This window comes from Ovis aries, chromosome 23 (genome assembly GCF_016772045.2).
Source record: "Ovis aries strain OAR_USU_Benz2616 breed Rambouillet chromosome 23, ARS-UI_Ramb_v3.0, whole genome shotgun sequence".
In the NCBI taxonomy this organism is placed as follows: domain Eukaryota; kingdom Metazoa; phylum Chordata; class Mammalia; order Artiodactyla; family Bovidae; genus Ovis; species Ovis aries.
The window spans coordinates 62,265,955-62,277,702 of NC_056076.1; the positions used below are offsets into that span (position 1 = coordinate 62,265,955).

Below are 11,748 nucleotides of genomic sequence, written 5' to 3' on the forward strand. Positions count from 1 at the left end.
ACCACTGCTATTAATTAAAAGCTAAAGACTATGAGTTTAAAAATAAAGGAAGTGGGGACAAAGTAGGAAGGGCATATCCCTAACCTGGCTCCCGAGACCCAGAAGGGCTCTGCGTTCTCGTCAGGGGTTCTCTGATGGTGTTTCGTTTCCACTGCGCTTCTCTCTGTTCCTTCTGATACTTGGAAGTTCTTCTGAGTTTATCAATGGTCTTTTGTTCCCCCTCTTGTTGCAAGAACACTGAGCCTCCAGACTGGTGTCAGGGACACATGACTCAGACAAAATAGCTGCTTGCCTAATGCATTCACATCCGCACCTCTCAGCCCTGGGAAGCCTGGTGCCCGCCGCACGCTGTAAATAGCATCGCATGAGGCTCTGAGTCACAGCGCATCAGCGGCCAGCTTGCACAGGCATCTCTGCTCAGGGTGTCTCCTCCAGGTTAAACTCCTGCAAACTTAAAAGACTAAGTGAGAGAAACAAAGCAAAACAAAACAGTATTTGGGCCAGCGGTGAGAGATTTGTGTATTTACTGATAAATCCAGTTTTTCCTCTTGACCTTTGACTTGTCACTTTTTCCCTCAGAAAACTTCAGGAGCTGAATGGAATGGCAGAAACAAAGGCTTTTTACTGGAGAAATCCCCCGTCCGAGTCCCGCGTCTGAGGACTCTGTCTCCTTCTCCGCATGCTGTCCCTTGTGGAGCCTGGGTGATGGGGCGGTCTTGGTCCGGGTGTGACCGGGTCCATCCCGGCTCACTTCCGCTGTCCTCGTGCTCCGGTTTCAATGCTAAGTTATGTGATTTCCCTGCCCTAACGCTCTGGTAAGTCCCCTACGTACGGATAAGTTCCATTCCCAGAGCACAGTTGTAAGCCCAACAAAGTTAGCTTAGGTATCCAACTCACACAACTGGCTATAGGTGGCTGCTTCATGCTTGCTTCTGGGCATCCTGAGCTTGGAATAAAGCTCCTGTGCACTGCATGCTGTACAGAGGGTGTGCTTGTGCTGAGTTGCTCAGTCGTGTTCAGGTCTGTGACCCCAGGGACTGTAGCACACCAGGCTCCTCTGTCCATGGGATTCTCCAGGCAAGAACGCTGGAGCGGGCTGCCCTTTCCTCTTTCAGGGGGTCTTCCCGACCCAGGGGTCAAAACCACATCTCCTTCGGCTCCTGCACTGCAGGCGGACCGTGTGCCGCTGAGCCACCAAGGAAGGCCGAGGGCACGTGCGCCTCTGGCCAGCGCCAGATTTGCTGCTCAGAGTGAAAGACTTTGAAATGCTTTTGCCATTTCGTTATCCATGGATATCCTGATCCATTTCTTGAAGAAGCATTTTGTGGGCACCCACTGGGCTCCAAGCACCATGTTAAGACACAGATGTACAGCGTGAATAACAAAGAGCCTCCATCTTTGTCCTCAAAATCCTACCTTTTAGCAGAGAAGACAGACTTCAGAGAAGTCATGACCATTGGGCGTCGTGAGAAGATTGTTATGGGGAAGGAGAGCTAAGGTTAGTGAAGGGCTACTACCTTCCAGACACTGTTTGAAGTATTTTTTAAAGCCGATGGGAGCCCCACAAGGCTATGAGATGCCAGGTTACTGGGTCATTTGGAGCAAGGCTTGGAGAATGTTGGTGACTTGCTGAGGTTGCTAACTGGAGCCAAGGTTTGAGCCCATGCAGCTTGACTGCGTGGCTTCCCAGGCGGTGCAGGGGTGAACCACCCACCTATGGAAGCAGGAGACGCGTCCCTGGGTCCGAAACAGCATCCAGGCTCCACCCTCTGCACTATCGCTGTAACTCTGCTCAGCACATTCGTGGACGTTGGAAGAAGTGTTAGGCTGGCAGTTTACAGACCTAGGTTCTAACACAGCTTCTGCCACAGAGCCTCTTATAATGCTTTCAGTTCAGTTCAGTCGCTCAGTCGTGTCCGACCCTTTGCGACCCCATGAATCGCAGCATGCCAGGCCTCCCTGTCCATCACCATCTCCCGGAATTTATTCAAACTCACGTCCATTGAGTCGGTGATGCCATCCAGCCATCTCATCCTCTGTCGTTCCCTTTTCCTCCTGCCCCCAATCCCTCCCAGCATCAGAGTCTTTTCCAATGAGTCAGCTCTTCGCATGAAGTGGCCAAAGTACTGGAGTTTCAGCTTTAGCATCAGTCCTTCCAAAGAACACCCAGGGCTGATCTCCTTTAGGATGGACTGGTTGGATCTCCTTGCAGTCCAAAGGACTCTCAAGAGTCTTCTCCAACACCACAGTTCAAAAGCATCTATTCTTCAGTGCTCAGCTTTCTTCACAGCCCAACTCTCACATCCATACATGACCACAGGAAAAACCATAGCCTTGACTAGACGGACCTTAGTCGGCAAAGTAATGTCTCTGCGTTTTAATATGCTGTCTAGGTTGGTCATAACTTTCCTTGGAATCCCTAAACATTCCAGGAGAACAGGCAGGAACCGCGAGGCTGTAGATAGATTGCTGCAGGCCCCCATCTCACCACCAGATGGAAGGGTTTGCCGCAGGCAAGGGGAGCACACGACAGATCTTGGTTTTGTGAACCTTGAATCCTGCTGGTAAAGCAGTTCATGAGCTATTTCAACCAGCGTTACAAATACTTATTATATGATGACTTATTAAATGCTTTCAGTCTGTAGTCAACAGCTCCACTTTTCCTCTTTGCTTGCTCAGCGTGTGCATTTTCTACCAAAGAAGTGACAGCCTGGGGCTTGGCTGCCTCATTCACCAACAGTACCTGGCTTACAGCAGGGACTCAAAAATTTTAAGATTTTTTTCTTTTCATCATGTTGTAAGCACTTATTTTAAAAGAAATCTCTTTTGTTCTGAATGAAAAAGTTGCAAACAGAAAAAAGCATTCCCTTATATTGCTCACTCTATTTCCCATAATTTTAACATCTTACAAAGCCATAGTATAGACATCAAGAGCAAGAGGTTAATGCTGGCACAGCCTTACTTACTAGACTATAAATCTTACTTGAATTTTACCCATTTTTCACTAGATGTTATTTCTTCTTAGTCTCCCTCAGTCTGTAAAAGTTTCTTAACTTTGATATTCTGAAGTGATGCATTATTTTATAGAACGTCTCTTAATTTACATTTGTCCAATGTATTCTCTTAATTGGAGTGAGATTGTGCATTTTGGGCAAAAGAATCAGAAAAATGAAGTGTCCTGATAACAGCGTATCAGGGGGTTGGTCACGTTGGCTTGCCTCATTGCTGGTGATGTTGCCACTTGGCTAATTGTCAGGTTCCTCCACTGTCAAGCCGCCCTTTACTCCTTTGCAGTTACTGAGTGCTGTTGAGATTTGCTGAGGCTGTGCCAACCCTGTGCCCCTCGAGCTTTTGCCCACAGACTTTAGTGTTTGTCTCTGCTCTGACATGTCTCTCTATTATCCCTTTGGCCAGACTGCCATGCTGCTGGCCTCATTTCTCATTCTTACGTGACCCCCAGTCTCTCTGCTGCAGTGGCCATAAAGGAAAGCAGAACGCACAGCTATTATCTGTTGATGGGTTTTTGGATAATTTTTTTTTTTTACTGAAGTGTGATTGTATTTCCTAACCAGACCTCTCTGAACCTCAGTTTGAATATTTCTAAAGTGAGAGGCTACCTTCTGAAAAAAAAAATGCCAGAAGTGAATGTCAACAATCATTAATGGGAGAGGATGCTCGTACTTGTGTGCTCAGCTGCTCAGCTGTGTCCAGCTCTTTCTGACCCCGTGGACTGTAGCCCACCAGGCTCCTCTGTCCATGGGATTCTCCAGGCTAGAATACTAGAGCGGTTGCCATTTCCTTCTCCGGGGGATCTTTCTGACCCAGGAATCGAACCCAAGACTCCTAATGGAATAGAATCTACACTTCTAAATCCAATGAAAATATAAAGAGACTCTGTAGTTACAAAAATTTACCCAGCGGTATAAACATTAGAAATGATAGGTAATCATAATGAAAAAACTCGGTAATTCTTCCCTTAACTCTAACTTTTGTTAAAATTATGCCAATATCCTTCCAGAATATAATACACATATGCTTAGGTTTCATTTTAAAAACTATCATATCTCCTATATCATGTTAAACTTGATTTTTGCATTCTATATAAATTGGATATATATCCAGTATTCAGTATAGTCAGTATTCATTTACAGAATGCAATAAGATTTGTACAAACAATTCCTAATGATTGTATGGTTTTCAGTTGGTTTACTTTACCAAATGATATTTTGAGAGAATTTTTGAGGGTTGCTTTCTCTCTTGGGTTTCCATGTACCCGCCTTCATGCACCACGTGGGAAAAAGACATTGTTGATTTTTTCCGTGTATCTTCTAGACTCGCAGTGGTGGCAGGAGATTTGAAGGGCAAGCTTTGCTCGCACACAGCTGAGTTTAAATAGTTTGAGGTCTCTGGATTTCCGGAGAGTCCGGCACTAAATACGGAGGGGGCGGTGATGAGAGAAAGAGTATGCGGTTGCTTTGGTGCAGATATACGCACATTGAAAGCAGGCGGAAACAGCCGGCTTGTGGTACAGACTTAAAGACCGGCTTCAGAAGACGTGGCCAAAGGGCTCTCCAAAACAGCTTTTCCCGTTTATGCTTCCAGCGGCAGCCAGCGGGCCTCCAGCGCGCCACCTCCTGAAGACTCTTGGAATTACTCGTCCTATTCACAGCACTTGCTCTAGTGGGTGGGTAGAGGTACCTCACGGCGGCTTTAACGTGCGCTTCCCCGGGGTCTAACGGTGTGGAGATGCTTTCTACACGCTTTGAACAACGGGATTTCCTCTTTCGTGGGAACCCGTGCTTCTGTGGCCCGACCTTTGCTGATTTGTCCTTCCTCATATCCCGGGCTAGTCGCTGCTGTTGAGTCGCTCAGTCGTGTCCGCCTCTTTTGTGGCCCCGTGGACTGAAGCCCGCAGGCTCCTCTGCCTTGGGACTTCCCAGGCTAGAATGCGGGAGTGGGTTGCCATGTCCTCCTTCAGTTGCTGATTCACAGAACCCTAGGCGTTATGCATGGCTGCTCTCTGTCAGAAGTATTTGTTGCAAGCAGCTCCTACATGTATTGCCTATTCATTCTCTCCAGTGTGTCTCTTGGAAGATCAGAAGTTCTCAGTTTCAATGAATCCTATTTATCAATCGTTTCTTTTATAGCTAAGGCTTTCTGTGATCAAGAAATTTTTGTCTAAACCAAGTTAATTAAAATATTCTCCTTTTAATCTTCTGGTTGTTTTAGTGTTTTACCCTTAAGACCTATTATCCGTTTGAATTTATTCCGTGACTCCTGTTAAATAGGGGTCAGACGTCACTAAAATTATGGACACCCCGTTGATCCAGAACACTTACTGAACAGACATTCCCCTGCCTGGACCTTCGCCTAATGATGCCATTGTTTTCAAGCAGGACGGAGCTGGTTGGTCTACTTCTGGCTTCCCTGGTGTGTCCTGGCGGCTTCCCTGGTGGCTCAGCTGGCAGAAACTCTGCCCACAATGCAGGAGACCACCCGCAGCACAGGAGACCTGGGCTCGATCCGCGGGTCGGGAAGACCCCCTGGAGAAGCGAATGGCAACCACTCCAGCATTCTTGCCTGGGAAATCCCACGGACACAGGAGCCTGGGAGGCTACAGCCCTCGGGGTTGGGAAAGAGCTGGTCCTGACTGGGCGGCTGGGCCCAGCACTGTTCTCTTCTACCAGTCTATTTGTGTGTCCTCGCATGAAATGGCAGCCCACTCCCGTGCTCTTGCCTGGAGAATCCCAGGGACGGGGGAGCCTGGCGGGCTGCTGTCTGTGGGGCCGCACAGAGTCGGACACGCCTGACGTGACTCAGCAGCAGCAGCAGCAGCGCTTCGCTGAATTACTGTAGCTTTACAGTTTACATTTGCTATGCCAATCAAAACCCAGCATTTTTGTGTGTATGTCTTTGTAAATCAATAGGCTGATTCTAAAACTTGTATAAAAATAAAGAGGGTCAACTTTTTTTTTTTTTAATACTTCAAGATTTTCTTCTTGGTCCTCTGAGCGGAAAATGAGGCTCCCTCTCAGGTGCCGGTCCTGGTGAGCAGAGCTTGCTTCTGCGCCGTCATTCCCCTGTCTTGGCCTGCTTGTTCTGCTTTCCTCCCCTGGTGGTGGTTGTTTTTTGAAGCCTTGAGGCCGATGCAGGGTCCTCTGTGGCCAGGCATTTAACCTGTTTTGGCTAGGGAAACACTGTGTTATTCACCAGTTAGTAACAGGGCCACCCTGGGAATTCATTCTTCCCGAAATTTGCCAACGATGTATCTCTGTGTGCAGCTTCTAGTAACCCCTCGCTTCCAAGACATGTCTTTGTCGCTGCAAAGACGTGTCTTGTTGTCTCAGCAAGTCCCCCCTTGGGGGCTGAATTCCTAGGTCGCACTGTCTCTCTGTCCTTGAATTCCACCAGTCTGCAGCAACCAAAGAGAACCTGCGTGAGGCCGCTTCCAGCCGGACGTGCTGCCCGTCCGCCCGCCGCCTTCATCCCCTGCTTTCCTGGTCAGGTTGGGAGGGCGGCAGGGCCTCCGTCACTTCTTCCCTCGAGCTCGCTGCTCTCTGTGATGACTGTTTGCACGTGAACTCTGGCTGTCTTAACCCCATGTTTGCCACCCCATGGACTGTAGTACTTACATAGCTCACTTCCTTATCATTGTGATGGAGTTTTTCTCATTAAATTCTTAAAGTGTCATTTCTATTAAGGTTATACTGGGGAGAGATGAGGGGGTGAGAATTAAATTTGTGTCTTCAAACCTCATCTTTTCACACAGCTTTGAAATGGTTTTACTAGTCATTACATTGGGATATAATGAGCTATGTCTTAAAAAATTTGTCCGGTTACTCCTGATGTTGAAATCCTTAACGGAGGGACAAACTCTTTTCTTTACAGTTAGAGGGATGACTAAGGAAAGTTTCTCTGGGAAAGTGATGCTGAGAAACAGATTCAGATTAAGAAATAAAGACAAAAACCCCTACTTGCTCTATGAAAGAACACCTTTTGTTAGTGGTCAGAGGATGACAACAGAAGCCGGGTTTAGTGGGCGTGCTGGGCACTTGAGTGAGAGAGCATGAGGGAAAGCGTACATGTTTCCCTATTTCGTAAGTCTAGCCTTGGCAATGATCCTGATTTTTTCAGTGTCCGTAGTGTGTATGTGTGGTAGGGAGATTAAGGGAATGTCATTTCTATAAGAGATGTTATTGTTTCATTGCTAAGTCATGTCTGACTCTTTGCCACCCCATGGACTGTAGCCAGGCTCCTCTATCCATGAGATTTCCCAGGCGAGAATACTGGAGTGGGTTGCCATTTCTCTCTCCAAGGCGTCTTCAGGCCCAGGGATCAAACCTTCAGTTCCAGCATTGGTAGGCAGATTCTTTACTACTGTGCCATCTGTCAGAAGGCTAGGGTTAGACAAAGTGACAGTAGCTTTGTGAGGTAGCTAGGATTTTCATTTTCTGTACAGATGATAGTACAGTATGAAAACGAAACATTTTTCCTCCAAACAATAATTCAGGTAATGCCTAGGTATTTACGAATTATGTTTACAGTCTGGCCAAAAAAAAAAAAATACTATTTGAACCACAATGAGTTAAGTTCTTGTTATCACATGCTTACCAGGTGTCTTATAGTGTGTTGAATACAAAGGGAATTTTAAAACAGTGTGGAAAAGGTCTTGTAGGAGTGACTTGGTAGTAACTATGTAATAGTCCATGTAATAAAAGGAAAATTCATAAAATATAAAATCATATTATCAAGAAAGAAAGAAATCAGTATGGGTTTATGATATATGGAAGGTGTTAGAACTGGTGGGACTTGAGATGGACCTTGAATAATTATATGGAGATAGAAAAACAATCGGTGGAGTTCTCACACACCCTGAATTTCCAGGATTGTCCCGGTCTATTAGTATAATAATAACTACATTTATTAAATACCTACTATATTTCAAGTACTTTACATATATGTTACCTATAATCCTCTCAACCATAAATTTATTGAAATTATCCCCATTTTTTTCCAAGTGAACAAATCAAGACATAAAGATTCTAAGCAGCTTGCGGAAAGTCACATGGGTGTGAGGAGAGGAGCTGGAATCTCCGTGACGCCGCACCCTCTGTATTTTGCTGCCTGAAGTGCGCCTCCCTGAAGATGCGTCCTGCTGCGTGGTTCATCACACGCGGTCTCCACCGTGTATGTGGATTGCCAGCACTTCTCCAGAGTCGCGCATCACCGTGTGTCATTTGTAGAAACCACATGTTGCAAGCTTATCGTTAGATCTGGGGCTCGAGTCGCTTAATTTTTCAGGACAGCGCTGAGCCCTAGGTATGACTTCCCTGGGAGTGGATAAAGCTCGGGCATCCGACCGCGGCCCTGGACGGAGGGCAGTGTGGCCTGAGTTCCGCGCCTGAGGCTTGGCCCTCGTGACCGTGGCCTGCGCTCGTGTTCATCTGCTCCTCGTGTTCAGTTCTGCTGGCTCTGTTCCCCCCTCCCTAACCTGTGACCTGCCCCACTTCCAGGCACACAGTTTAGGAGGGAAAGTGAAAAGACTGTTGTTAGAATGTCTTGTTTCTGCGGTGTGTTGGGTTTCATTCATGCCTTCCTGAGCTGGACAGGGAAGCCTATTCGGTGTCCCTCCTTGCTGTTCCTTCCAAGCGTTTCCTCCTAGTCCAGTCTGGGAGGGAAGGTCTGCGTTGCTGTCACCGCTGCTACGGTCGGTCCCCGACCTCTCCTGTGGCAGCTGAGCCAATGGGAAGTCTGGGATGTTTTCTCTGAACCTTGGCAGAAGCAAGGTGGGAGGAGCGAGGAATCTCAGGTGAGAGGAGGCTGGAGGAGTGGAGCTCAGCAGTGAAGGCCAGAGAGGTGGTGGGAGGAGGTCAGTGTTGTTCTCGTGCGCGCTGGCTTCTTCTCGGCTTCCAGGTGTTCTCAGACTCTCGGCATGGACGGGGAAGCCCTGGAGCCCAAGGCTTGTCGTGAGCATTCATCCGCCTTTGTAACGGCTTCGCCTCTAGCATCTGGGTCCTGTAGTCAGACATCTCCTTGCCTGGTAACACTGTAGCCCCCTGTACCTCCCTGAGGACACTGTGAGCTCCCCCCATGCTCTCTGTCCTGCACAGGGGGGCTGTGCTGTGGTCTCTGAGGCCACAGTGGCAGTGAGTGGCAGCAGAGATCACACCGGGTGACATTGGATACAGGAAACCAGCTTTATTCTTGACCTTGTGTGAAAAATGCCTTCAACCGCTGAACAAGTCCTCGTGCTTATAAAAAGGTAACTCACACACTGCATATATTTAAGGCTTGCATCTGAGCTTTCTACCCTGGGCTTCACAATAGTACTGAATGCAGTAAGTCCCCTACATACAAACCTGCAGACTTTCAGAGATGCCAGTGTGTGTGCCAGCCCCGTGTGCCAGCTGTTGCTCTGTGCTGTATGCTGTCCTAGGTACTGTATTGTGAGATTAAAGATCTTTTCTTTATTTTTTGTGTTTGTTTTTGTGTATTATTTGTGTGAAAGTATTATAAACCTATTATAGTATAGTACTAGTACCCAATTGTGTTGGTTGAGTACCTAACCTAACTTTGTTGGACTTGGAACAGACTGGACTTACAAAGGCACTCTCGAAACAGAAACTACTCACATGTAGGGGGCTCGCTCTGAAGGCGTGTGAATGGATGCACGGGTGTTTACAAGATCATCTTTTTCCGCTTCTTTTTGTTTTTCTTTGAGTGACCCAAAGTTTTTCAGCTTTCAGGCCTAAAACAAAAGCTAGAGACCACAATATAATGATGATAATTCTCAAAAAATAAAGAAAGCCTGGTAGATTTTAGATACTCCTTGTTGATGATATTTCAGGTAATATCAATGATATTTGTCAGCTTTCACATAATGGTGAGAGGCCTGAGTTTGTTGTTGCTATTGCTTTTAGGAATATTAGGCACTTCTGAGTACTTTCAAGGTGAAGTTGGGAATGCCTCTGAGATGTCAAGTAGGCACTGGAATATAAAGTCAAAAGAGATCTGGCAATGCAAAAATGGGAGTCCTCAGTGGTAGGTGGTCTTGGACTTGATGAGAAAGGGTAAGGTCTCTGGAAGTAAAAGTGGAAAGAGACACGGGATCAAAGTTTAGAGCACAGAGTGAACAGGCAGAGCCGGTGAAGGAGCCTGAGAGGGTGTGGTCCGGGCTCCACTTGGCTCCCATCCATCTCAGAAGGAAGTGTGGGTGGAGCCCCGGCATCTGTAAGACGGCGAGTGAGAAGCCTGGGGTTTGAATGCATTTGGCATTTACTTGTTCTGTGGTTTGAGCATTTGTTCTCTTTAAAGCCAAGTGCTATGAACACTATTACTTTTAAACATTGGTTTTTCAAATAAGGGCTTTCTTAATCTTTGCCTATTTGAGTACGAATATTTAGAAGAGTCATTTAATACGATAACTTAATTCACTGTATTCAGTGATGCATTCTAGATTCATTTTTCTTTATCAATCATTACAATATGATTGTATTTGAGCATGAGTTTTATGCATACAACAGTAGAACATTTAAAATTAAACACTGAATTACCCTCGTGCCCGTAATGAAAGCAGAATTGTGAATTAAAAGGTTGATGAGATGTATATGAGGTTAGGCCATATCCCTATTTTTAGATTACATCACAAAACAAGGAGGGGTGGGGGATCAGCTTCTGTGGCCTACATTAAACATATCCCATCACTCTGGGCTTTCGGTGAGTTGTGATCACAGACTTGCTTTATAGGTGCTTGTGGGAAAGAATCAAAGAATGGATGAAAATCGTACTCGAGAAAGAGATTGAAAACCCTAACTAAAATCACAAGAAACTTTACTTTTCATTATCAAAATACTGACACAATTTTTCTGAATTGCTGCAGGGAGTCGTTGAAGATTCTCTGTCTCCTCCATGCAAACTTGTGTTCCAAATTTCCTTGCTACTAATTTTTTTTACAAGCATAAATAATGTTCTAACAAGTGGAAACAATTAAGACATTATCCAAAAAGTAAATTGGTGATTAGAATAAAGTGTTCTATAGGGTTTCTGTTATTACTTAAATATTAAAAAATTCAACCTAAAATAGTTTTATGTTTGAGTTGGTCTAATTTTTAATAATTTAAAGATTAGTAAACAAAGCACTTAAATTTATGATCAGGTCTAAAATAGGTTTGTTTTGTTTATTTTATTTTTTAAATTTTATTTTATTAAAGTACAGTTGATTTACAATATTGTGTTAATTTCTACTGTACAGAAAAGTTATACATACATGTATACATATGTATATATATTATATATTCTTTTCATATTATTTTCCATTATGGTTCAAAATAATCCTGGCGAAGTCACAGCCAGAAGCTAAATTTGGTAACATTCAGATTCATCACATGCATGACCGACAGGGTGATTGCTGGTCAAGATATAAGCAGTTTATGTTCAGGTGCTCTGGGAATATAAAGCATTTGTGAAGAGTACTTTAAATAATAGAAAGTCAGAGAAGGAGGTTACAGGCGGATGACCCGTAATCTCGGTGAACTTCAGCTTTCAGGGATATCTTTGGTCTGTGGCAGACATTAGTGGCTATTGGACCAAGAATGCTGTAGCTACCTCCCTTTGTAAAAGATCATGTTCCTTATGCACTCACTGTTATTTTTCTAAATTAAAGACTATTTTTGGTGGCAAATCCTAACATCTCATCATGCCATACTTTGAGAATTCCATGACTTAGGAATGTATTCCAGGTCAAGGAAT

At 45.3% G+C, this 11,748-nt stretch overlaps 1 long non-coding RNA gene across 2 annotated transcripts; it reads left to right on the forward strand.

Annotated features, from left to right (window-relative positions):
* Positions 1-388: 388 nt before the first annotated feature.
* On the forward strand, positions 389-9,470 carry LOC121817735 (uncharacterized). 2 transcript variants are annotated; one of them, XR_006057776.2, is made up of 4 exons: positions 389-464; positions 580-815; positions 1,424-1,498; positions 8,019-9,470. It is a non-coding gene; the product is annotated as an uncharacterized LOC121817735 (long non-coding RNA). The 2 variants fall into 2 exon arrangements; XR_009598187.1 differs by having other exon boundaries at positions 404-815.
* The last annotated feature ends 2,278 nt before the right edge of the window (positions 9,471-11,748 follow it).